General features: G+C 40.1%; 1 protein-coding gene and 2 long non-coding RNA genes across 5 annotated transcripts in view; 1 reads left to right on the top strand and 2 right to left on the bottom strand.

The window, feature by feature from the left end:
* Positions 1 to 6,984: 6,984 nt before the first annotated feature.
* LOC113078659 (membrane-spanning 4-domains subfamily A member 4A-like) overlaps positions 6,985 to 27,045 on the top strand; it is a 42,909-nt gene continuing 22,848 nt past the window's right edge. The window contains exon 1 of one of the 2 annotated variants that reach the window (XM_026250993.1): positions 6,985 to 7,096. The gene's annotated coding sequence lies outside the window, so the exon portion shown is untranslated. Of the gene's footprint in view, positions 7,097 to 14,018; positions 14,153 to 27,045 lie in introns of those variants that run through there. The other variant, XM_026250991.1, reaches the window with a different exon arrangement.
* On the bottom strand, positions 16,118 to 17,651 carry LOC113078661 (uncharacterized). Its single transcript, XR_003281591.1, has 3 exons — positions 17,629 to 17,651; positions 16,706 to 16,740; positions 16,118 to 16,284 (listed from the first exon to the last, which is right to left on the bottom strand). It is a non-coding gene; the product is annotated as an uncharacterized LOC113078661 (long non-coding RNA).
* Positions 18,214 to 19,770, bottom strand: LOC113078660 (uncharacterized). 2 transcript variants are annotated; one of them, XR_003281589.1, is made up of 3 exons: positions 19,748 to 19,770; positions 18,827 to 18,861; positions 18,214 to 18,405 (listed from the first exon to the last, which is right to left on the bottom strand). It is a non-coding gene; the product is annotated as an uncharacterized LOC113078660 (long non-coding RNA). The 2 variants fall into 2 exon arrangements; XR_003281590.1 differs by lacking the exon at positions 19,748 to 19,770 and adding an exon at positions 19,570 to 19,586.

The raw sequence follows: 27,045 nt of genomic DNA, 5'->3' as shown, positions 1-27,045 counted from the left end.
GTCTAGCGTTCCGCCCTTTTTCTAATTTATATCGTGTCTATTGATTTTGGTTAATATGCACGAGGGAGAGAGAGAGAGAGCAAGACAGCGCTCGTGTAGTTTGAAGACTGTGAGCGCGCGAGCGCGCATGAAACTTCGGTGTTTCGCCCTTTTTCTATCGTGTTTAATTATTTTGGTTAATATGCACGAGGGAGAGAGAGAGCAAGAAGCGCTCGTGTAGTTTGAAGACTGTGAGTGCGCGAGCGCACATGAAACTTTGGTGTTTCGCCCTTTTTCTATCGTGTTTAATTATTTTGGTTAATATGCACGAGGGAGAGAGAGAGCAAGAAGTGCTTGTGTTGTTTGAAGACTGTGAGTGCGCGCGCAGCCGGGGCTCTCTCTCGTACGCGCCCTGTCAGGCAAGCAGTCATTCTATTATACATCACTCACCGATCAAATAAGGCTTTGACAGCCGCCAAAAAAAAGATCAATGCAGAAAAACCCCGTTTTGCAAATGTTTTTTAGAGAAATAAAAACAGGTCGACGAATCGATGAGCATATTTTGCGTCTACGTATTTTTTTAACCAGGCTGTAAACATGTTTTTTTCTGCTGTAAAGTTGGACATTTTAACATGGGGAGTCTTGGGACTGACTCTCTTCTGCAGCCAGCCTCAAGCGGCCAGTCGATGAATTGCAGTTTTAGTCACTTCCTTATTGGCTTCACGAGAGAGAGCGCGAGGTTGCCGCTCGACTGTGACCCGGGGCTGCGTTGCGTTCTCAATTACTGGTTCCGCCACTCTTTATTTATACTACGTCATTTAATCAAAATAATCGTGGTTGACAAATGAAACTTTTGAGGAAAATTACAATACATAGAAGTTACATACAGCACAATTTTTAAGACCCAGACATCAAAATTCAAGACTTTTTAAAGTCTTTTTAAGGTATTATTTCCAAATTAATAAATTCAATGCTTTTAAGGCTTTTTAAGACCCCGCGGGAACCCTGCTCTAATAATATGGGGTTTTGTTCCTGCAAAAATTCTGTGCATGCAAGATCATATTTTGACCTGTTTTGCATGGAAATGTTCATCTCGCGAATAAATATTTAGAGTGAACTAAAATCAATTTTGCACTTTTTGCAATTTTGCAAGAAGTTTATTTGGATTTGCACGTACATTCTCTTTCCCATGTGCAATGTCTCAGTTGCTTGCTCTCCTGATACCTGTGCACCCTCTATTTGCAGATGGCTCGCTTGCTCAACACAACCCAGCGTTACAATGTGCCATAATTCAGCCAATCAAAAAAAAACTATTGTGCTACAAGTATTGTGCAACAAAACTAAATAAAGATTGGATTACTAATCCTACACTATTTAGGAAAAAATGTTGAAAACAATTATGGCATCCATTGATGGCAACATGCATTGAGTTGATGCATTAGGTATCATTTCACGGCTCACACAACTAGGATGTGTAGCACGGAGAAGCTATTCTTGTATTTTATTCTTTCTTTTCATCTGCTGTAGCTAAAATATTGCTGTACTTGGTGGAGTGGATTGCTCCAGCCCCTGCAACCTTTGGCAAATAAGTGGTCAGGGACCACCAGGGTTTTATTAACTATACATTAGTTGTGTTCACAACTAATGTACAGTATTGTTCAAAATAATAGCAGTACAATGTGACTAACCAGAATAATCAAGGTTTTTATTATATTTTTTATTGCTACGTGGCAAACAAGTTACCAGTAGGTTCAGTAGATTGTCAGAAAAAAAACAAGACCCAGCATTCATGATATGCACGCTCTTAAGGCTGTGCAATTGGGCAATTAGTTGAAAGGGGTGTGTTCAAAAAAATAGCAGTGTCTACCTTTGACTGTACAAACTCAAAACTATTTTGTACAAACATTTTTTTTTTTCTGGGATTTAGCAATCCTGTGAATCACTAAACTAATATTTAGTTGTATGACCACAGTTTTTTAAAACTGCTTGACATCTGTGTGGCATGGAGTCAACCAACTTGTGGCACCTCTCAGCTGTTATTCCACTCCATGATTCTTTAACAACATTCCACAATTCATTCACATTTCTTGGTTTTGCTTCAGAAACAGCATTTTTGATATCACCCCACAAGTTCTCAATTGGATTAAGGTCTGGAGATTGGGCTGGCCACTCCATAACATTAATTTTGTTGGTTTGGAACCAAGACTTTGCCCGTTTACTAGTGTGTTTTGGGTCATTGTCTTGTTGAAACAACCATTTCAAGGGCATGTCCTCTTCAGCATAGGGCAACATGACCTCTTCAAGTATTTTAACATATGCAAACTGATCCATGATCCCTGGTATGCGATAAATAGGCCCAACACCATAGTAGGAGAAACATGCCCATATCATGATGCTTGCACCTCCATGCTTCACTGTCTTCACTGTGTACTGTGGCTTGAATTCAGAGTTTGGGGGTCGTCTCACAAACTGCCTGTGGCCCTTGGACCCAAAAAGAACAATTTTACTCTCATCAGTCCACAAAATGTTCCTCCATTTCTCTTTAGGCCAGTTGATGTGCTTTTTTTTAACAGAGGGACTTTGCGGGGGATTCTTGAAAATAGATTAGCTTCACACAGACGTCTTCTAACTGTCACAGTACTTACAGGTAACTCCAGACTGTCTTTGATCATCCTGGAGGTGATCATTGGCTGAGCCTTTGCCATTCTGGTTATTCTTCTATCCATTTTGATGGTTGTCTTCCGTTTTCTTCCACGTCTCTCTGGTTTTGCTCTCCATTTTAAGGCATTGGAGATCATTTTAGCTGAACAGCCTATCATTTTTTGCACCTCTTTATAGGTTTTCCCCTCTCTAATCAACTTTTTAATCAAAGTACGCTGTTCTTCTGAACAATGTCTTGAACGACCCATTTTCCTCAGCTTTCAAATGCATGTTCAACAAGTGTTGGCTTCATCCTTAAATAGGGGCCACCTGATTCACACCTGTTTCTTCACAAAATTGATGACCTCAGTGATTGAATGCCACACTGCTATTTTTTTGAACACACCCCTTTCAACTAATTCAACTAATTGCCCAATTGCACAGCCTTAAGAGCGTGCATATCATGAATGCTGGGTCTCATTTGTTTTCTGAGAATCTACTGAACCTACTGGTAACTTGTTTGCCACGTAGCAATAAAAAAATATACGAAAAACCTTGATTATTCTGGTTAGTCACATTGTACTGCTATTATTTTGAACAATACTGTAAAACCATTCATTACTTATTGCTACAAAAAATGCACAATAATTAATCATTTACTGTATATAAGACAACTTATTTTACCTATAATATATATAAACACATCACTTTTATTTTATAAAACTGTACATAAGTACCTACACAGCAAAATCACCAGAATTAAAATCCTGGTGTTATGGTGTTTTAGAGTGAAGTGTTAATGTTATGGTGTTGAATTAACACTGATGGTGTAAAAAAGGTTATTCTGGCTGGTGAAACTACTGAGAGTCTGAGCACATAAACACTGGTAGTGTGATTACACATCCGGGACATTTACGTGGTGCGTGCTTCAACCAGCCAAAACTCTTGTCGCTGACGCCATTTTATTTGTATCGCCACTCAAGCGAAGAAGCGCAGCACCTCTCATAGTTACTTTTTTCCAGTTTCTAAAACCAGGTGTTGAAACAAAAACAGTGTCTGGGGCTTTTGTTGCGCTAAACTGTTTACATGAATAGCAATATGTAGAATCCTTCATGACGATACTCAAACCATGGATGAAAATTATAGCAGTTTGGCCTGAAGCTCCATCTTCTGTCCCCCAGCAAAGAGGTTGGGAATATATTCAAGTTGGGCTGTACTGGTACATCATTCTTAGACTTGCTGATATCTGTAGAAAGATGTACATTAAACATAAGGCACAAACTACAGCATTTATTTACTTATGCATGTATGTCCGCATGTTTTGTATGCCATGAATCATGTATTCAAAATGTAGGCCATGTATTTACTTAAAAAAAGAAACAGAGCCATTTTGACACAAAAAAAAAAATTATTTACAGCAAAAAGCACCATTTTAAGGACACACAGCTGGCCTGCAATGAAATTATAATTGCACTGCTTTGCAAATAGTAAGAACCTTCTTCATCACAAACCGGATAGTGCAGTACTTGATCCACATGGATCCACTTTCTGTCCCTCTGGCTGTTCCCCTATCTTTCCCTGAATGTTTTCTTCCTCCTCACCCTCTTCTTCATGCTCCTCACCCTCTTCTTCATGCTCCTCACCCTCTTTTTCATGCTCTTCACCCTCTGGAATTTCTTCCTCCGTGTCAGAGTCCTCACTTTCATCATATGCCCTCTCTCCAACCTTCACCGACTCCTCTGGTTCTCCCTCTTCCTGCTCCTCAACTCTCTCAATACCTTGATTTGCTTCTCTGACTGTTTTGTTTACTGGGGCCAAAAAAGACGCAATGTCCCTTCCTCGTTTCATGATAACTATTAGAAGGAAAAAAACGCAGGGGCATGCATTACATTTAGCTGCCTAACCATCCCTCCCTACTTAACACGGAAGATAGCCTGTTTATTACTTTACTCAAATTTGTTATCGTACTGCAACAGCCAAGATGGATGAAGTTACGTGGTTAACATCACATCATTGTGTAGACCTAGCAACGATACTAACATTTAGATATTCGCTTCTGCTTTGATAAGTTTGCTGAAATATCAGGGATGTAAACAAGTATGGTCAAAAAAGAGAGACCTTCTCAGACCCAAGTCACCCAAACTGACGTGAAAAAAGCGGGAGGCACCAAAAAGCGTGCTGTTTGCATCCCTGAATATTATTACATTTTTTAAACATATCGAGACCAGACATTTACAAACTTGATTTCATTACCAGTGTGAGGAAGAAAAGTATCACGGTTATGCCAAGAACAACGAGTCACTTACGAGAGATGAAATAGTTTTGCTTACTTTTGACTCTTGCAAAAGAAGAAATCGTAGCTCCTCTCTCCAGAAACGATAATTGCTGAGCTCTCATTCACCGAGCAGCACCGCAGGCAACAGTGTTTGGGTGCGCTGCACTAATTTACCCGTGTAGAACGTTGCGTCGCATCAGTTGCACTTTAGGCGCTCGCGTGTACAATAAGAGTTGTTCCGATTCCGATACTAGTATCGGAAATATCACCAATACCACAACAAATTCTGGCATCGGCATCGGTGAGTACATGAACCCATATACCGATCCGATACCATTTTCTTAAACAAGACCTAGTTATGACCGCTAACTTTGCCTAACCGCTGCACAGTTCTTCTTCACTGCTCATAATGTATTGCAAACACAGGAAGTTGTGCTGTGTTGCCACAAGCAATCCCTGTTTAGAGCAGCGTAGAAGAAATGAAGACGCGTTAGCAGCACTGATCTATATATGACTGGATCACTCATCACGTTCTAAACTGCCAAAAGACAGTGAAGCAGCTTCTATATTATAGATCAGTGGTTAGCAGTATGTCTGCTGTTTAGCAGTATTTCAGACTGGACCAACCAGACAGTAAAACGGTGAGTAGGGATGCCACAAATACTGGCACTTCACTACCAAGTCGGTGCTGGTGATACCAGCATCTCTGTATTACCGGTAGTAAGTTACCGACTCCCGAGTATATTCGGTCCCCGCAGCTGCGTTCAGTCGCTTCCGTGTTAGTCTAAGCGCAGGGCTCCAGACTGTAGCCAAATATATACTAGTGTCTGCGAATATTAAACTGCAAAATACTATTTAAATATTACTCTACATCTCTGTGGGTGACAGGCGCAGATGCGTGGGAGCTCGCTGTTTTGTAGTATCTGCTGTGTGTCACTATATGAGGACACAAAGCCATAAACCGTCACTTCATGAGAATTTACCGTTTCATTTGAGAAAACTGTCATATCATAAACACAGACACTCAAAGATCTTCATGGCAGCCCATCAAAATAAATGTGTGTTTTAATGTGAGTAAATTGACAATATATTTAGCTACTGTTGCAGCCTACAGTAGATTCAGATATGTCTCTGTTTTGTTGTAAAGAGATTATGTGATTAATATATATTTTTTATATTCCTAGACTTATTTGTTGCAGTTTTTTATACAGTTATATTGTAAAACTAAAATACATTTTTGCTGCATTTTAAGTTCTTTTTCGCTTAAGAAAATAAATAATATTACTGTCAAATTCATGTCAGATAATAAAAAAAAACTGTAATAAATACAGTAGTTCACCATGTATTTGTTATTGTTTTATTAAGGGAAAGGTCTGAAGCACACCATAAAATAATTCTAGCAATTTACACAGGGCTAGTAGTGTATACAGCTGTATATACAGATACACACCCAGGTATCGGATCAGTACTCAGTATCGGCCGATACCCTGAGCCCAGGTATCGGAATCGGGAAGAGAAAAAGGGTATCAGAACATCTCTATGTAAAATCATAATACTTTTGTTTGTTTGTTTGTTTGTTTTTTAAAGCACGGGGGTGGCTGCAGGGGTGGCCAGGGACATGTCTACAGAAGCACGGGCCTCCCTAGGCCTCTATGTAGAACCGCCACTGCAAATAACTGAAATAACTGACGTTTCAAGCAAGGAAATTCAAACACACACATACTGATGATGAACTTCCTTTAACTGTCATTTTGCATTATTGACACACTGTTTTCCTAATGAATGTTGTTCAGTTGCTTTGAAACAATCTTTTCTGTTTAAAGCACTATATAAATAAAGGTGACTTGACTAAACTTTACATACTAAACATGAATATGAATCCTTAAGCTATTCAATAGTTAAAAGACATACACAACAAGTGATTAGAAACATGATAGTCAAATGTGTGGGTTACACAGCCAATCAAAGCCCACACAGCAAAGGAGTCCGTGGCGGACCCGCCCTCAAGCCGCCAGATCTGCCTGACTGTCAGATTCGTTTTCGCTGCACTAACAGGATCGGCCCCGCCTCCAGGATCGGCCCCGCCTGCGCTTTTAATCAGCGGACCCAGAACAGATCACATACGGATCCGCACTTCGGACGCGCCTTAGATAACCGCCGTGTGGGAATTGGGATCTCCTTCGCGTGAAGTTCGGCTGCCAAGTAAGTGTAACGTTAAGATATATTTTATTAATGTTATATCTGTCATTGAAATATAATCTATCGGTGTTACCTGCTTTGTCGAAGGTTTTGGTAAAATTTTCGTGGATTTTGGTTGCCATTTTATTAGCCGTTGCAGTAGGCTTGTGTAGCATAAAGTAGCCCATGCTTTTAATTCCCATTACCCATATTCGAGCTCTATCGCGGACGTCCTATGTTAAGTTGTTTTAATTTGGGAAAGTATGTAGTCTAATTCATTGCAGTAACTTGGTGCTAGCTTGGTGCTAATGTTAGTTCTTTTGGACTGACAATCTGAACGTAGCCTATATCGGGATAATAAATAGAAGGAAGAATTGCAGTAAGAGCTAGAGCTCATTCGGATCTTTACCACATAACCTTAGGTTATTAATGTTAGTTTGTCAAAATTTTGCACTCTTTCCTGCTTACCAACTACTTCTCTATATGATTTTGCAGCTTCCATGTGTTTTTTCGTGGTTTATTAGTGTACAAACACATATCGTCACCTTCCTAAAATAATTGCCTACGTCATTTTTTGACAAAAATGATTTATTTTGCATAAGATATCTTCTCGTGATGTAAAATTGCCCACATCCTCAGTTGAACAGATCGTGCAATTCTACCCCTGTAGTATAATCGCCTATGTCAAAAGTGTGACTTTTGTGTGCCTTATTTTGCCTAAGTCAAAAGAAGCAATTTTACAAGCTTTTCAAGATGGGTCCGTGTATCTTTTGGTCATTCGATTTTCTATTTAAAAATAAATAAAGATAAATGAGAAACGGTTTGATTTTCGTTTTTTTCGTTTTGTTTAAGAAACAATGGATTTTTCGTATTTTTGTTTGTGGGTAAAAAATGAGATTATGCTTTAATATTTGTTTGAATGTGTGGGCGGCGCTGAAACGCCCCTTTCATCCCCTCTGTACTGCACCAACAAGCAGCAACCGCTGCTCAGGTTATCTTCACCAGGAGAGAAGCGGCAGACAGCAGAGTTTATTAATAATCCTGCGAATTCTTTGCTAGTGGTGCTTGTAAGATATAATAATAATAATAATAATAATAATAATAATAATAATATTAATAATAATAATAATAATAATAATAATAATTAATTAATTAATTAATTAATTAATTAATTAATTAAATTAATAATAAAATAATATTATATTTTTCCGGGCTGCTTGTTATTGACAAAGCAGACTTGACAACTTTATTCATAAAACACCATTTGAATTTTACTTTAGCCTGTGATCTACAACGACATGGAATAAAATATATTAAAATGTATATTAAAATAAGTTAAGTTTTCCCCGTAATTAGTCTACTTTAAATGTTTTAATTATAGGCTATAGGCTACTTAGAATTATGAACAGAATTCACGAATTGTGTAGATGACCGAATATGGTGTGACATCATTACAGATAATGAGTTCAGACTGGAAACACTGCACCTCTGGTTGGTTTCATTTGAATTACATAGGCCTAAATATAAAATTATTGTTATTATTATTCTATTTAAATGGCTTATTTTAAAAGTAGACATGTCCAGCTAGACATGGTTCGTCTGATGCATGAGCCTGGTTCAAAAAGATTACATAAGAATGATAAAATTACTAAACTGATAATATGTAGGCCTAATTTTTATGATTAATGGTTAGTAATTATTATAAATTAATTTGACCAACGTTCTAAAGCATTGCTAGAGAAAACAATTGTTAATGCATCTGAAAGCTTAGCATTTATGACAACCTTTGATAAAGTAAAGGTTGTGTATCAAAAAGATTTTCAGTTGAGTCAGTATAAAGCAACATCCAAAGCATGCAACATGCAACTCCAAGGTCTTATGTTGACTTAAACAATCAGCCTATAATTTAAAGGTTATTTTAATAATATGCAGACAACTTTGGGAGACAGAATAAAGACACAAGAATATAATATTTATTTAAACAGCAATCACACACCTTTTAAAAATACTAATCTGTCAATGAACAGTTCTATATCATAGAATGTCAGCAACAACCCCCCCCCCCACCCCCCCACCCCAACACAGTAAACACAGTATCTGTTTCGCATGCGTGCTTTTGCTCGCTCGGTCTAGATTCTGGGAGATTTTAACTAATTTGCGGGTCTCAGGGAGCCGCTTTCAATATGCGGGAGACTCCCGGAACTTCCAGGAGATTTGGGATGTCTGAGTAGTTAAGCTTAACTTCGTTCAACTTTATTACCTGTTTGAAATAAATAATCCATAAAACAAAACGAGGCGCTCACGCTAATAATTTCTGTTCCACTCACTTGTATTTGTCGCCCCGCCCATGCTATGGTCTCGTGAGTATTCATGATAGCTCCACCCATTGGAACCAAATATTTCGAGAACCGAATATATTGTAACACCAGCTTATTTTCCCCAGCCAACGAAGTCAAAAGATGCCCAATCTGGCAACACTGATTAATTCCAGCCAATAACTGGGCAGCCCGGGCTTAAGTAGCCTACCAAATGCATGCTGAATTTAAAACCTCATTTTGTGTCTACAGGTGCTGTACGTGCAAATAGTTTGTGTCGCACAGCCACAGACATTCAACGTTATGCCATAAGATGGTTTAACTTGGCTGCAGACCGTGGTGCGGCAAGGAGGCGCCTGACCAACCGGTCTAACCAGGCTGAGGCAGATGATTAGGCTACTTATGGTCATGTTTTCTTTTGTTAAATAAAATTTTTATTCGTTTCAAATTGTTTCAGTTTTAATTTAAATAGTCTGTCGCAGGCTACATGTTGTTTTCCAATTCAGAGACCATGCCCTTTACAAATTCTATTGGCCTGGAGCCCAGTGTGTTTAAACCCCACCACGATCAACTGCAAGATAGAATACAACCAACTTACTGCTCCTTTTCAATAATCCGACTTGCATTCCAATACTAAAAAAACGTATGTTTGCTACTTATGTCTCATGTCAACTGTAAATGGTTACATACAACTTAACAGATATAAAACACATTCCCATTTCCCAGAATTTCATTATAATCAGAAAACATCCCCTCTTGTAGTACTTACAACTAGTCTTGCTGATCCTATCACTTAGAACTGACACTGTTTAAAAACAGCACTCACTGATGCTCTTTTTGTACTCTACATTATATATATATATATATATATATATATATATATATATATATATATATATATATATATATATATATATATATAATTGTTGATAGAATTGCCTTAAAAAGAAAACTGTGTAGGCTAGCATGTTAGTCGCTTTGGTTAAAAATGCGTCAGCAAAATGTAATGCAGCCTAATGTATCACATACCAAAACCCAGAGACACTAAAAGCCTCGGATTTCACAGCTATTTCTTCTCCTGGCATCTTTAACAAGGCACAGTTCAATCACGTTCACACACTGGATTCACAGCATGAATTTTGGATGAAGAGGATGTTATCAGGCAGTGTGGTGGAAAAAAGTGGCATTGCAGACGGAATTTTATGAACGGGTCCAAAACGGACCCGGGCCGGATACGATGCTCATATGACCGGGTCCAAAACGGACCCGGAGCAGATATGCGGCTCATTCGCGGATCCAAAGCGAAGCCGGGGCGGATGTACCCATTTATGTACGGATACGCAAAGGGACCGCAGCGGTGTCGGACCGGATCCGCGTGCAAGTGGACGCAGTTTCGGATCCGCTTTCTGGATCCGTTCCGGAGTTCACTGTACCTCCGCGGCGGATGCGTTTCGTAGTCAGTTTGCTGTCTGGGAGGTGTTGTGTGAGGCACTTTTTATTATGGATGGATGCTCTTTATTTAACTTAATTTGGACTGATGCACTGCAACACCCGCTGACTGCCATTAAACAACTTGGAAGATCAAAGACCATTTTTAATATACATTTTAATGTAAGAAGAAAGTCATATACTCCATTATATACCATTTGTAGGTGAACTAACCCTTAAATCATCAGCCAGTTGACTTGTGCACAGTTAATTCCTGGTTTGAGATAAGCCAGCTCAGTCATTTTTGGTCAAATGTCAATTCAGTGAAGATGTCGTTCTACACCCGCTGCCTTCAGGAATATGATATGAATATGAGGTGAATATCAATGATGTTTTGCTTATTCAGGCAAACTTGAAGCCTGCAGTTATTTGATACAAAATACAGCAAAAGCTGTAATATTGTGAAATATTTCATTTAAAATAACTGCTTTCTATTTGAATATATCATTTTTATTATTATATATACATTTTTTTCAGGTTTCTTTAATGCATTGGTTCCCAACCTGGGGTCCGCGCCAGAGTTCACAGGGGGGGCGCGGGAGCGGATTTGAGGTGAATAAAGATGCATAAAATGTTCTACTAATAATTTTATATAAAGATATTTTTTCAAAGTTTTTAAAAAAATCATATGCTAACAATGCCGATATCAATTACAATTTCGTTATTTTAAATATAGGCGCGTTGCGCGTGGCAAACGCGCTCATAATGTAAGATACGTCGGCGCGACCACAACAGTGCCCAACATCAAATGGCAAACATAATGCAAGCGGAACGAAACTGCGCGTTATTGTCAAGGGGCAAGGAACTCGACCGGAAGTTGAAGTCGGGTGGGGGCTGCCATCTTTTAGCAGAACTTCACTTGCGTTAGCACTCCCATTGACTCCCATTCATTTTGGCGTCACTTTGACAGCGAATAACTTTACATCTGAGGCGTTTAAAGACTCTGTTTGTCCATTATTCATTTCTAAAGATACACGACAATATATAAAGGGCTCCATTACCTTCTATGTTACATTATGGCCCCGTATAAACAGTTTTTGTAAAAAATAGGCTAACGATTGCGTCATAACCACTCGGCTCTCTGTCGCATTACCGTACAGACAGGAGGAGAAGCTCGCAGGCAATTAACTTAATATGGCGTACTGGCGTTACATTTTAAAATACTATACAAAATAATTAATCAGAATACTTACTCCTGCTCACTCACGACAAAGAACTCCCCGCTCAAGCTCGCCGTCTCTGCAAGATTAACGATGGCAGTTTTCACGCACAGCCACTAGAAGATTTACATCTGGCAGACAGGTTGCTGACGTCGTCAAGCTTCGTTTGAGTCTGCGCGTCAGAAACGGAAGTGCTAAAAACCGCTAAAACTGGGCTTCATTCGTCTCAATTGAGTTCCAATGGGGTCGCTGTGTCCATTTCTTTTACTGTCTATGGTTATTGTGTGGTTGATGGACCGTTTGTCAGTTTGGGCCAGTGCAGCGCGAGCTGATCGTGATCATGCGACGCTGTTACTACACAGCGCTAATAAGAGATCCAGTAAAGAAAGCAATTGAATTTGCCACAGAAGTAATAACATCGCTGCAAGATCTAGAGAGAAACATTCACATTTCTCTGTTATTAGCGGATCAAACAGCGCGTGGAAACCAGGAAGAAACATTGTGCCGTGAATGAACTATCCAGTGTCCAGATCTGCAACATTCACCATGTATTACTGTAGTAACATTAACTGCAACCATGAAAGTTTGGCAGAAATAGTAGGCTATAATGCCTTCAAGTAACATTACGTCGGTTTCATTTTGACATTATGAATACAATTGCTGCCCTCAAATGTTAATCTGAAATAAAATAAACCTTGGTTTATAACTACTACAATATTTCATTTTTTCCAAGAAGCTGTTTTGTTTTATATGCTCATAAGAAGAATAAATTATAGCTCCAGAATTACTCAAAGTAAAAAATATCACACTTTATTATGTTAGTTTTAATATCGAACCGAAGCGTGAATTTTGTGAACCGTTAAACCCCTTATATATATATATATATATATATATATATATATATATATATATATATATATATATATATATATATATATTAGTGCTGGGAAAAAAATTAATTGCATTCAAAATAAAAGTTTTTGTTTGCATAATATATGTGTGTGTGAACTGTGTATAATTATTTTGTATATAAATAAACGCATATGCATGTATTAATTTAATTTTTTTGCTTGTATATAATGTATATACAGTAGCCTAATACATAATTTATATTATATATAAATATAAATAATTTATATATAAATAAATAAAAATATTAAATATATGCATGCATATATGTGTATTTATATATACAAAATAATTATACACAGTACACACATATATAATATGCAAACACAAACATTTTTATTTTGGATGCGATAAATTTTTTCCCAGCACTAATATACATTATATATATATATATATATATATATATATATATATATATATATATATATATGTGGGGGAGGGGGGGGGGGGTCCCGGATTGTTAAATATGTACATGGGGGGGCCCCAAGGAAAAAGGTTGGGAACCACTGCTTTAATGAATACAAAGTTCAGAAGAACAGTATTTATCTAAAATAAAAAAATATTTTGAAACATTATAAATGTCCTTTTCATCACTTTTTATCAATTTAAATCATCATTGCTAAATAAAAGTATTAATTTATATAATTTATTTCGCAAAGGAATTTAAATCAGAAAAATTATACTGACGCTTTTGAATGGTATAGTGTATAATGTTACAAAAGCTTTTTATTTCAAATAAATGCTGAAACCTGGATATTTATATTCATCAATGAATCCTGAAAAAACTTTTCAACATTGATAATAATCAGAAATGTCTCTTGAGCAGTAAATCATCATATTATTCTGATTTCTGAAGATCGTGTGACACTAAAGACTGGAGTAATGATGCTGAAAATACAGTAATGTATTTTGGATCAAATAAATGCAGGCTTCGTGATTCAGTCACTTATTTTCGTTAAACACTCATTTGTTATGTTTCAACTACAGAAAAATGATGCACTCAACCCTATATGAGGCAATCACAGCCGTCTAGAGTCAGGATGGACCAATCACAGCCGCTTGGTTTCAGGATTGACCAATCACAGTCGGGGTGGTGCTCGTCAGAGCGTTTACAGGGGTTCACGTGTAATTCGAAACCAACACACAATCTTGTGATAAGAGCGCATTTCTGATCGCTGCAAACCAAAGCTTCTGTCTTTTATTAATCGGTAAGTTCAGTGTGTTTCTACTATCATAAATGTCACGATGTGTGTTTAGGAGACTGAACTCGAGTTGTGAGCTATTTACTCGAGGAGTCAGAAACACTTTAAACAGATAACGTTTATCACAAAATGTATTTATTAAATGCACTTCTGTGAATTCATATCAATTGTGAATCACATCGAAGTCAACTGTTATATTTTCATTTTCTCCCTTGCTTAAAGTGTGAGAGTTTTATTCAAAACAGCTCGTTTTGCTCGTTGATACTGCAAACTGGTGTTTCTTATCATATTATTTGAATGTTATTTCTTAATCATAAACACACTGGTTTGTAGCACAAACAGTTTTGCCGATTATTGCAATTTGTTATTCTTCCCGGAATTTTTTTTTATTCTTCCCGTTTTATAGTGGGGGAACTGGGGGCTATGACGTCACTTTGTAGGCGGGTTTTTCTATAGGTTTTTGGGTTATCACAAAAAAAAAAGTTCAGCCATTGTTAAATGAAACTTACGTTTTGTCCATAATGTTCACATAATAATGTAACTTCAATTTTGAAGCCTAAATAATTTAAAGCGCCAGAACTTAATAGCAAAATTAATTTTAACGTGTTCCGTGAAAAGGATTTACTCCCCAGCCGGCATTTCAACGTTGATTCAACGTTGAAACAACGTCAGGTACCATGGTTGAATCAACGTTGAAAAACCTTTCGATTTTGCAAATTGGATCAACGTTGAAATCACGACGTTGATTCACCGTTGAAATCGTGACGTTGATGTATGGTTGAAATCACAACGCTGATTCACTGTTGAAATCCCGACGTTGAATCAACGTTGAATAACCTTTCGATTTTGCAAATTGGATCAACGTTGAAATCACGACGTGGATTCACCGTTGAAATCGCGACGCTGTTTCACCGTCTTACCTGCATTATGGGTGAATTAGGGTCGTGCTGCAGCCCTGGGATGAAAGCTGAATGAGGTGTTGATTTTGAAAAGTTAATCAGCGTTGATAACACGACGTGGTTTCCCCGTCGTACCTTGCACCGTGTGTAAATACACCTAGATCCTAGTTGGCATTTAGATCAACAATGTACATGCAAGGCTAAAAATCTAATGACTGGCAGCAATGGCTTTACAAACAACTTCAATAAACTTCCACACGCTCAAAATTGTCAAACAGCAGTTAAATTTTGGAAACAGATGAAAATAATCCCACACTTTATTATGCAGAGTATGCATAGAGGTAATGCTAAAAACAGGTAGTAGAACAATCCAAATACAATAATATTTAAAGGTTTTTGTGAAATAATTTGGCACATAAATGCATATTTTTTTGCAGCACTTACAAGACAAACCCTTGTACCTTTATGACTGAAACCAGTGGATCTTTTATTTTGGTGGAAACCTACAGTTTCTGTCAAAAACATGTTTTAGTAATGTGTCTCATTACAAGAGTTGTGTACATTTGTGCAGTGAAAATGTGTTGAACAGTTCGAGAAGGGAACCTTCCACCAGTTGATTTCTAATGGGAACCCCCCCGGACTGTGTCTTCTTTACCGTGGGGAATGCAGAATGAGATTTCTACCGCAGGGCACTCTAAAATGTTAGAACCAGCAGCCTTAGTGTATACAGTGTGGTTGTGCTTCGGGTGATCCTTGAAAGTGTCCCAGCCCTAGGTCCTTTCTGACGCCGTCCCCTCCACTCTCTCCCACTTGTGCACTTTCTGTACCGTCCTGTATAAACATTTACATTTAATCATTTAACAGACGATTTTATCCAAAGCTACTTACAAATAAGAACAACAGAAGCAGTCAGGTCAACAAGCGAACAACAACAGTATACAAGTGCCATGACAAGTCTCAGTTAGTCTAGTACAGAACGCATAGCCAGGTTTTTTTTTTTTTTATATATATAAAAGACAAGAAAAGAAGGAAAAGTGCTAGCATTAGTTGGTTAAGTTCTGGTGAAAAAGATGAGTCTTAAGATGTTTCTTGAAAATGAGTCAAGACTCAGCAGTTCGGATTGAGATTGGGAGGTGATTCCAGCAGCTGGGCACAGTCCAGGAAAAGGTCCGAGAGAGTGATTATGAACCTCTCTGGGATGGCACCACAAGGCGTCGTTCACTTGCAGAGGGCAAACTTCTGGAGGGAACATAAGATTTAACCAGTTTGTTTAGGTATGTTCACAATGTTTCACAATAACTTTGATATTGTGAAATATATTTAACTGAAAACTGAATGCAAAATAAATCACACAATATTTTCACTTTACAGTTCAGTAACAGTGAGGTTGGAACCAAAGTGGACAACACTATTCATTAAACACTTATTTAATGTATTCAGATGAAAATGTACAATATTAACAAATTATTCACAAGCAGTGTTTTCAGAGCCCCTAGTTACACTGTTTTAATCAGAACACTAACATTACAGTGTAGTAAAACAAGTAAAATCAAATTCAGTACATTTTTATTAAACTAAGCACAACCAAAACCTATCACAAAAGGTCAAAGCATCTCTAGCAGAAGTGACAGTGCAATGAAGCAGATGAACAATTTCTTACCAATGTTTCAAGAACAAGCTGGATCCTCGATGACTCTACAAGGGGAAAGAAGAAATGGTTTACTGAAAAGTTCTTAAAAAGCAGAATTTCATATTATACCATTTCTTTAAACCATTGATTCTCAAACTTTTTATACCAAGTACCACTTCAGAAAATATTTGTTATTAAATATTAAGTTGCACCATAATGACCAACATTACATTTCAGCAGCGTAGTAGGCCAAACTATTCAGCTACAGCTCTACAGTTAAAAAATGAGGCAGTTTTATTCTAAGAAAATTAATTGTCAGACACTTTACCATGGTAAATACAGTTTGAACATTAACACTACAACTGTGCTTACATACACAGGTAAATGAAAAAAAAAGTTACAAAGTTACAAAACTGTACTGTACTTTAACTGTAACATACTTAAATGTGCAAAAAAAAAAAACTTACTCAAAGATTAAGTTAAAATGTATTAACATTAATTAGTTTAATTTAGTGATTCACCTGCAAAACAACTAGAGGGGGCCTGACACTTTGAGAACCATGGCTTTAAACAATCCTTTTTTTTTTATTTTTTTTTTTATTTTCATTAATTCATTAAAATTATATTATTTAAATAACGACATTTGCACTTATATGTTGCAGAAAACACTTTGAAACTATTATAAGAATACAAACATATATAACACACCTAATGCATGGGATTCATATCAGGAAAATATGGGAAAATCTCTAAAAGAGATTAACACATAACTTACCAGTAACACATTAGGTGAGCATCTAACTTGATCAGCTGTGATAAAGCAATGCAAAAATAGACACACGAGTATTTATTTATCTGCAGGTTACATGTCCTTTTAACTACCCATTTGTAAACTCTGGTAATACTTTACTATTTTCAAAAGATAATAAAGATAAAGTTAGCGATTTTCTTACCTCATTTTGACAGGATGTTTTCAGGACCTCGCAGAACACCTGACCTTTCTTGTGTTCACAGTTTTTGTACTCCATTGACAGGTCACGACTCAAATTCGCTCAAAATAAATAAAAAATGTACAGGCAAATATGAAATAATTCGGGACCTGTAATTGATTTCTAATGGGAACCCCCCCGGACTGTGTCTTCTTTACCGTGGGGAATGCAGAATGAGATTTCTACCGCAGGGCACTCTAAAATGTTAGAACCAACAGCCTTAGTGTATACAGTGTGGTTGTGCTTCGGGTGATCCTTGAAAGTGTCCCAGCGCTCGGTCCTTTCTGACGCCGTCCCCTCCACTCTCTCCCACTTGTGCACTTTCTGTACCGTCCTGTATAAACATTTACATTTAATCATTTAACAGACGATTTTATCCAAAGCTACTTACAAATAAGAACAACAGAAGCAGTCAGGTCAACAAGCGAACAACAACAGGATACAAGTGCCATGACAAGTCTCAGTTAGTCTAGTACAGAACGCATAGCCAGGTTTTTTTTTTTTTATATATATAAAAGACAAGAAAAGAAGGAAAAGTGCTAGCATTAGTTGGTTAAGTTCTGGTGAAAAAGATGAGTCTTAAGATGTTTCTTGAAAATGAGTAAAGACTCAGCAGTTCGGATTGAGATTGGGAGGTGATTCCACCAGCTGGGCACAGTCCAGGAAAAGGTCCGAGAGAGTGATTATGAACCTCTCTGGGATGGCACCACAAGGCGTCGTTCACTTGCAGAGGGCAAACTTCTGGAGGGAACATAAGATTTAACCAGTTTGTTTAGGTATGTTCACAATGTTTCACAATAACTTTGATATTGTGAAATATATTTAACTGAAAACTGAATGCAAAATAAATCACACAATATTTTCACTTTACAGTTCAGTAACAGTGAGGTTGGAACCAAAGTGGACAACACTATTCATTAAACACTTATTTAATGTATTCAGATGAAAATGTACAATATTAACAAATTATTCACAAGCAGTGTTTTCAGAGCCCCTAGTTACACTGTTTTAATCAGAACACTAACATTACAGTGTAGTAAAACAAGTAAAATCAAATTCAGTACATTTTTATTAAACTAAGCACAACCAAAACCTATCACAAAAGGTCAAAGCATCTCTAGCAGAAGTGACAGTGCAATGAAGCAGATGAACAATTTCTTACCAATGTTTCAAGAACAAGCTGGATCCTCGATGACTCTACAAGGGGAAAGAAGAAATGGTTTACTGAAAAGTTCTTAAAAAGCAGAATTTCATATTATACCATTTCTTTAAACCATTGATTCTCAAACTTTTTATACCAAGTACCACTTCAGAAAATATTTGTTATTAAATATTAAGTTGCACCATAATGACCAACATTACATTTCAGCAGCGTAGTAGGCCAAACTATTCAGCTACAGCTCTACAGTTAAAAAATGAGGCAGTTTTATTCTAAGAAAATTAATTGTCAGACACTTTACCATGGTAAATACAGTTTGAACATTAACACTACAACTGTGCTTACATACACAGGTAAATGAAAAAAAAAGTTACAAAGTTACAAAACTGTACTGTACTTTAACTGTAACATACTTAAATGTGCAAAAAAAAAAAACTTACTCAAAGATTAAGTTAAAATGTATTAACATTAATTAGTTTAATTTAGTGATTCACCTGCAAAACAACTAGAGGGGGCCTGACACTTTGAGAACCATGGCTTTAAACAATCCTTTTTTTTTATTTTTTTTTTATTTTCATTAATTCATTAAAATTATATTATTTAAATAACGACATTTGCACTTATATGTTGCAGAAAACACTTTGAAACTATTATAAGAATACAAACATATATAACACACCTAATGCATGGGATTCATATCAGGAAAATATGGGAAAATCTCTAAAAGAGATTAACACATAACTTACCAGTAACACATTAGGTGAGCATCTAACTTGATCAGCTGTGATAAAGCAATGCAAAAATAGACACACGAGTATTTATTTATCTGCAGGTTACATGTCCTTTTAACTACCCATTTGTAAACTCTGGTAATACTTTACTATTTTCAAAAGATAATAAAGATAAAGTTAGCGATTTTCTTACCTCATTTTGACAGGATGTTTTCAGGACCTCGCAGAACACCTGACCTTTCTTGTGTTCACAGTTTTTGTACTCCATTGACAGGTCACGACTCAAATTCGCTCAAAATAAATAAAAAATGTACAGGCAAATATGAAATAATTCGGGACCGACCGAGCAGTCAGTTATAACGAGCAGCAGCTCACAGTTAGCCGCCTCACTCACAGAAAGACGACAATAACGGTCATATTTTTAAATGTAGAAAAGCGCGAACCGATTCGTTGTCCAGTTTCCTGAATGACAGCCAGATTAACCAATCATGATAGAAGTAATAAAATAAAACTACCAATGGGAGTTGTTTCAGTGTGATAAAGCAGCGAAATGTATAGTTTTATTGTTGTTAATGATGATAATATTTAACATATACCTTTAGATTTTAGAATAGGTATCATGACTAAAATATTTTTAAATGCTATTAAAATAATAATTAATTTAAATAATTTAATATAAATAATTTAAAAGCTTGTTAACCTTTTTCTACCATTTAGCATTAAACATTTTTAACGTTGTTTCATTAAAACAACTGACCTTATTTCAACCATATTTCATTGTTGAAAGTTGGTCATGTGCTGGAAGTTTTTCAACAGTTCATCTTTAAACGTTGAATCAACGTTGTTTCAACGTTGAAACCACAACTGACCTTATTTCAACCATATTTCAACATTGAAAGTTGGTCATGTGCTGGATGTTTTTCAACCATTCAGCTTTAAACGTTGAATCAACGTTGTTTCAACGTTGAAACCACAACTGACCTTATTTCAACCATATTTCAACGTTGAAGGTCGGTCATGTGCCGGCTGGGTCTGTATGAGAATTTGATTCCACGCTACATTAACCCTTTGTAAATCGAAACTAAAAATTCATCTTGTGATAAGAGCGCATTTCTGATTGCTGCAAATAAAGCTTCTGTCTTTAAGTCCAGTGTGTTTCTACTAAATGTCACAATAATTGTGTGTTTAGGACACTGAACTTGAGTTGTGAGCTGTTTACTCGAGGAGTCAGAAACAGTTTATGAACAGATAACGTTTATCACAAAAAGTATTTATTAAAACATGTTTAGACAGTTTTACCGTTTACTGCACTTTGTTATTCTTCCCGTTATAGAGTGGGACGACTTTGTAGGCGGTTGTTGACACTGGTTCCGTCCAAAAAAAGGCTGTAGGATTTTTCCTTAGGCTTTTTGGGTTATTGAAAAAAAAACCTGTTTTGTCAGAGATATCAAGATAATCTTCACAAAATAATATAACTTTTGAATTTTGAAAACTAAATAAAACCTCCAGAACTTAATAGCGGAATTTATTTTAACCTGTTCAGTAAAAGGGATTTACTCTATATATGAATTTTAATCCACACTACATTAACCCTTTCATATAAACTGGAATAAATACAAAACTAGAGCCAAACTAAAACTGAAATGAGACATTAATAATAAATAGTAAAGTGAATTAAATAAATGAATGTATTAAAATTAATATTTAATATTTTAGTGAAGAAAGTACCACATTTCAGCTTTGTTAGGGTGGTTAAGTTACACAAAATGTTATTTTATCTTTGCTTCTAGAAAATCCTCAATCTATGTGCTCCGTAACAGCTTCATGTGGATGTAAACATTTAAATTTAATGTGGCTTTATGCATCATTAAAGTTTCACTTTCATCGTGACTAAGCCGGTAAATGTAGTGTTAACATGGAATAATGGTAATATGAGTTTACCTTAAGACACCTGAAGTCTCTGCATTAGTGGGAAAGCGATAAAACAATCATCTTCCATCCCAAGACTTGTGATGCATTTTAGGACATACAATTTTTTTTTAACAACAATATAAAATGCAGGAAAATATGAATTGGTTATTCTACAATTAATTGCATTACAAATTAAATTACGACTGGAAAATACTGTAAATTGATAAAAACTGTGATGCTGTTTTATGTCTCCGACAGCACATGTAGTCCCATTTAGCAACCTGCTAACAACCTTCTTTTTTAAGAAATGTAACGTTTTAAAAAAATCTTGAGTAGGGTGTAATTGGTGTGTTTTATGAAAATATCTTGAGGCTGTGTGAACCAAGGAACTTATTTAAAGGATTTAACCAAAATCCCATTCAAACAACCCATTGACTCTGGGACGATGGAACCAAAAGTGCTAAAATGCGAACTCGCTTCTGGATTTTTCCAACCAAGTGACATCATAGTTCCACCACTCTATTCCCTATATGTCACAGTGTCTGGGTTGTTGTTCCCCGGGGTTCCACTAGATGTCCTCCTTCTCACGATCACTTCCTGTTCCCTTATATGGTCACCTTCCTCCTTGTTACGTAATTGATTGTTCCCCCCACCTGTCTCCTGTTTCCCCATTATCCTTCTGTGTATAAATACCCAGTCTGTCTCAGTCTATGTTACGGAGTCCTTGTTTAATGTTGATGTCATTGCGTTTCATGTCTGTCAGTCTTGCCTTGCTTTGCCCTGTGTTCGTGTCCGGTTTATGTTCTGTTTGGATATCCTGGTTTTGACCCGGCCTGGACTGTTTATTCTTTTGGATTTGCCCTATAAATAAAGATACATACCTGCACATGGTTCTCTCTTCTAGTTCCTGAAACGCGTAACGTGACAGAAGGACTCCGTCACCAAGAGAACCAGCAGGTATGTCTGCCCATGCCTCATCCCCAGTCACAGAGCGGGACAGAGGCGGTTTCGAAGGAACTCGCCTGGTGGTTTTCCGTGGAACCAGGGGAGGTCGTCGAGGAGGAGGTGGGCGAGAGGAAGCACGGCGCAAGATGGCCACCGACCCAGCGCCGCTGTGGTGCGTAACCACCAACCCCGCACCACGAGGCCAGATGGAAGCCAGCCTCACCCCACAGGGCAAGATGGCTGCCAGCTCAACACCAACGCCCAAGAGGGCCGCTAATACCCTTCTCGACTACTTCGAGAGGCTATCGGGTATACTAGAAGTTCCCAAGACGGTTCACGTCATGGCCGCTGAGCCAGCGCCACAGCACAAGATGGCCACCAGCCCAGAGCCACAGCACAAGATGGCCACCAGCCCAGAACCAAGGCACAAGATGGTTGATTCAACGCCTGAGTCGCCAGTACAGGTGCCACCGACTCGCCGTCATAGGGGGCGGAGGACGAGGAGACAGGCGTCGACCGTCCCTCAAGGCCTGGAGAATGTTCCCGAGGCCGAGGCTGTTCCCGAGGAGGTGCTCGATGCAGTTCCCGAGGCGGTGCCAGATGCGGTTCCCGAGGCGGTGCCAGATGCGGTTCCCGAGGTGGTGCCCGATGCGGTTCCCGAGGCGGTGCCCGATGCTGTTTCCGAGGTGGTGCCCGATGCTGTTCCCGATGCCGAGGCACATTCCGTTGCCGTTCTGGAGGCCAAGGCGGTGCCCGATGCGGTTCCCGAGGCGGTGCCCGATGCTGTTCCCGATGCCGAGGCACATTCCGTTGCCGTTCTGGAGGCCAAGGCGGTGCCCGATGCGGTTCCCGAGGCGGTGCCCGATGCTGTTCCCGATGCCGAGGCACAGTCCGTTGCCGTTCTGGAGGCCGAGGCGGTGCCCGATGCGGTTCCCGAGGCGGTGCCCGATGCGGTTCCCGAGGCGGTGCCCGATGCAGTTCCCGAGGCGGTGCCCGATGCAGTTCCCGAGGCGATGCCCGATGCTGTTTCCGAGGCTGCTCCCGAGGAGGTGCTCGCTGCTGTTCGAGAGGCTGAGGCGGTGCCCGATGCAATTCCCGAGGCGGTGCCCGATGCAATTCCCGAGGCGGTGCCCGATGCAGTCCCCGAGGCGGTGCCCGATGCAGTCCCCGAGGCGGTGCCCGATGCAGTCCCCGAGGCGGTGCCCGATGCAGTCCCCGAGGCGGTGCCCGATGCAGTTCCCGAGGCGGTGCCCGATGCAGTTCCCGAGGCGGTGCCCGATGCAGTTCCCGAGGCGGAGCCCGATGCTGTTCCCAAGGCCGAGGCTGTTCTCGAGGAGGTGCTCGCTGCTGTTCGAGAGGCCGAGGCGGTGCCCGATGCTGTTCCCGAGGCGGTGCCCGATGCCGAGGCGGTGCCCAAGGTCGTTCCCGATGTGGTGATCGATGCCGTTCTGGAGGCTGAGGCAGTGACCACGAGGATGTGGTGGTCTTCCGCTCCGCCCTGGAGGGCTCTGACTTTGACCACAAGGCTGTGGTGGTCTTCCGCTCCGCCCTGGAGGGCTCTGACTTTGACCACAAGGCCTGGAGGGTTTTGACTTTGACCACAAGGCCGTGGTGGTCTTCCGCTCCGCCCTGGAGGGCTCTGACTTTGACCACAAGGCTGTGGTGGTCTTCCGCTCCGCCCTGGAGGGTTTTGACTTTGACCACAAGGCCATGGTGGTCTTCCGCTCCGCCCTGGAGGGCTCTGGCCTTGACCACACGGCTGTGGTGGTCATCTGCTCCGCCCTGGTGGACGCCTCAACATGTCCTTCATGGACTTCTACAAGGCCGAGGCTGTTCTCGAGGAGGTGCTCGCTGCTGTTCGAGAGGCCGAGGCGGTGCCCGATGCTGTTCCCGAGGCGGTGCCCGATGCCGAGGCGGTGCCCAAGGTCGTTCCCGATGTGGTGATCGATGCCGTTCTGGAGGCTGAGGCAGTGACCACGAGGATGTGGTGGTCTTCCGCTCCGCCCTGGAGGGCTCTGACTTTGACCACAAGGCTGTGGTGGTCTTCCGCTCCGCCCTGGAGGGTTTTGACTTTGACCACAAGGCCGTGGTGGTCTTCCGCTCCGCCCTGGAGGGCTCTGACTTTGACCACAAGGCTGTGGTGGTCTTCCGCTCCGCCCTGGAGGGTTTTGACTTTGACCACAAGGCCGTGGTGGTCTTCCGCTCCGCCCTGGAGGGCTCTGGCCTTGACCACACGGCTGTGGTGGTCATCTGCTCCGCCCTGGTGGACGCCTCAACATGTCCTTCATGGACTTCTGTTTTGTGTTTTTTGAGTTCTGTTATGTTTCTGTCTGTTCCCTTTAGTTTAGTCTGGCCCTCCGTCCCTCCCCCTCCTCCGGTCCTCCTCCGGTCCTCCTCCCTCCTGGTCTCCCTGTTTTAGGTTTACATTTCTGGTGTTTGTTCCCCATGTGTTCCTTTTCCGGCCCTCCGTCCCTCCCCCTGAGCCTCCACCTGCCCGCCTCCCTCCTGGTCTCTGTGTTGTGTTTTGTCTTGGAGCGTCTGGGAGCCGCTCCGTAGAGGGGGGGTACTGTCACAGTGTCTGGGTTGTTGTTCCCCGGGGTTCCACTAGATGTCCTCCTTCTCACGGTGTCTGTCCCAGATCACTTCCTGTTCCCTTATATGGTCACCTTCCTCCTTGTTACGTAATTGATTGTTCCCCCCACCTGTCTCCTTTTTCCCCATTATCCTTCTGTGTATAAATACCCAGTCTGTCTCAGTCTATGTTACGGAGTCCTTGTTTAATGTTGATGTCATTGCGTTTCATGTCCGTCAGTCTTGCCTTGCTTTGCCCTGTGTTCGTGTCCGGTTTATGTTCTGTTTGGATATCCTGGTTTTGACCCGGCCTGGACTGTTTATTCTTTTGGATTTGCCCTATAAATAAAGATACATACCTGCACATGGTTCTCTCTTCTAGTTCCTGAAACGCGTAACGTGACACTACAGCAGCAGATGAACTGTAAGTCCCGCACATGCACAGAAAACAGCTTGCTGCAGCTTTGAAAATTAAGGTGGATAGGGCTGCGTGATTAATCAAACCAGCCACAAACCAGCTATGCAACTGGGGAAGAGTAGAAAGAGGATGAAGGGGTCGAGGGAATGGGATGATGGTCAGGTTGATCAGGGCATCTTGAATTGATGGCTCAGGGAGACTAAGGGTGGGGGTACCGTCTCTAGCGTATATTTAGGCCAGACAATGAGGACCCCCTGATACAACCTGATAGAAATATAATGTGGGATAAGGTTGGCTGAATGGATGAGAAAGGGAGGGAAGGGTGGGTTCGAGAGAACGAGACTAGCAGAGCGGTGTGAGGTGGCCCGGTATATATGGAGGTTTGGAAGTCAGGTGATTGTTTGAGGCGTGGCCCTGCTCCCGAGCTTTAGTTAACCTCACTTAACCCCATTTCACTAGCTAGGACCACGCCACAAACCAGCTATGCAACTGGGGAAGAGTAGAAAGAGGATGAAGGGGTCGAGTGAATGGGATGATGGTCAGGTTGATCAGGGCATCTTGAATTGATGGCTCAGGGAGACTAAGGGTGGGGGTACCGTCTCTAGCGTATATTTAGGCCAGACAATGAGGACCCCCAAATTTGGGAAGAGTTGAGATATGTGAGCTCAGTATGCCTGTTCGTACAGAGAGGATGCAGAGGCTGATTAGTTAAGGCGTTAGATGGTTAACATGGGTTTCTGTTTTTCGAAAGCCTTTAAATATGAATGTGTTGGAAAGAGAGAAGCTGGGCAATCGCAACCAGTGGTTATTCGAAGGAATAGTTGATCCCTCAAGTAGGTTTAAATGCACGTGGGGATCTGAGGAAAGAATTAGAGTGAGATGTTAAGTTGAAGATATACAGTAGGTCGGTTGATGGGAAGGAAGCTTTAAGACAGTTCTGGCCGGAGAGGTATCGTGAAGATCATGCTTGGAGCAAGGTGATTAAGAATGGCTTCTTGGGAAACCTATTTGGTGTTTGGTCAGTGGTATGACCGGCGAGAGATGCACGGAGCCAAGTCTAACTTCTGGAATGGGAAACGAGACGAGAGTCGGTTTACGGGATTAAGGAGTCGTGGTATAGGAGTTGCTCAGAGAAGGGGTTGTTGTTGAGTAGATTAAGTTGGCCTATGCATGAATTGCATAACTGTTTACTGTCCCTTGTTTATTTTTCCAATTTCTACTGCATCGTCTGAGCAGATTAGTAGAATCGGACTATTCAAACCCCCAAGGATGTTATATTATGACTATGGGACACATTTCATAATGCTGTGGAGACTACTCTTGACTATGGATTGTAGGAACTGAATTCCGGAGGCTGTTCGAATCAACCGGGCAACCACCATATTAACTGCTGAAGCCTACTTAGGGTATTGCATCTGTAAACAGCTCTTCTAGCTAGTGGCCTGTCGACTATGTCACATTCTTGATAGGAGTGCGGAGGTGCTTTGCAGGTCAGTCTGCTGGTATCGTAGGGTTATGAGAGCAGGAGTTTCTCATGTGGCTCAATCACGGAATGCACAGGTGTGGAGGCGCCTGTAGAAGAGAGGCGGCCCTGACAGTGGCTGAAGAAAGGATGACGGGATGAAAGGATGTATTGAGTGGGGGAG

Source organism: Carassius auratus, unplaced genomic scaffold (assembly GCF_003368295.1).
Source record: "Carassius auratus strain Wakin unplaced genomic scaffold, ASM336829v1 scaf_tig00026283, whole genome shotgun sequence".
Taxonomy (NCBI): domain Eukaryota; kingdom Metazoa; phylum Chordata; class Actinopteri; order Cypriniformes; family Cyprinidae; genus Carassius; species Carassius auratus.
The sequence above is the reverse complement of the archived record's forward strand: the minus strand, read 5'-3'. Positions and strand labels throughout refer to the sequence as shown.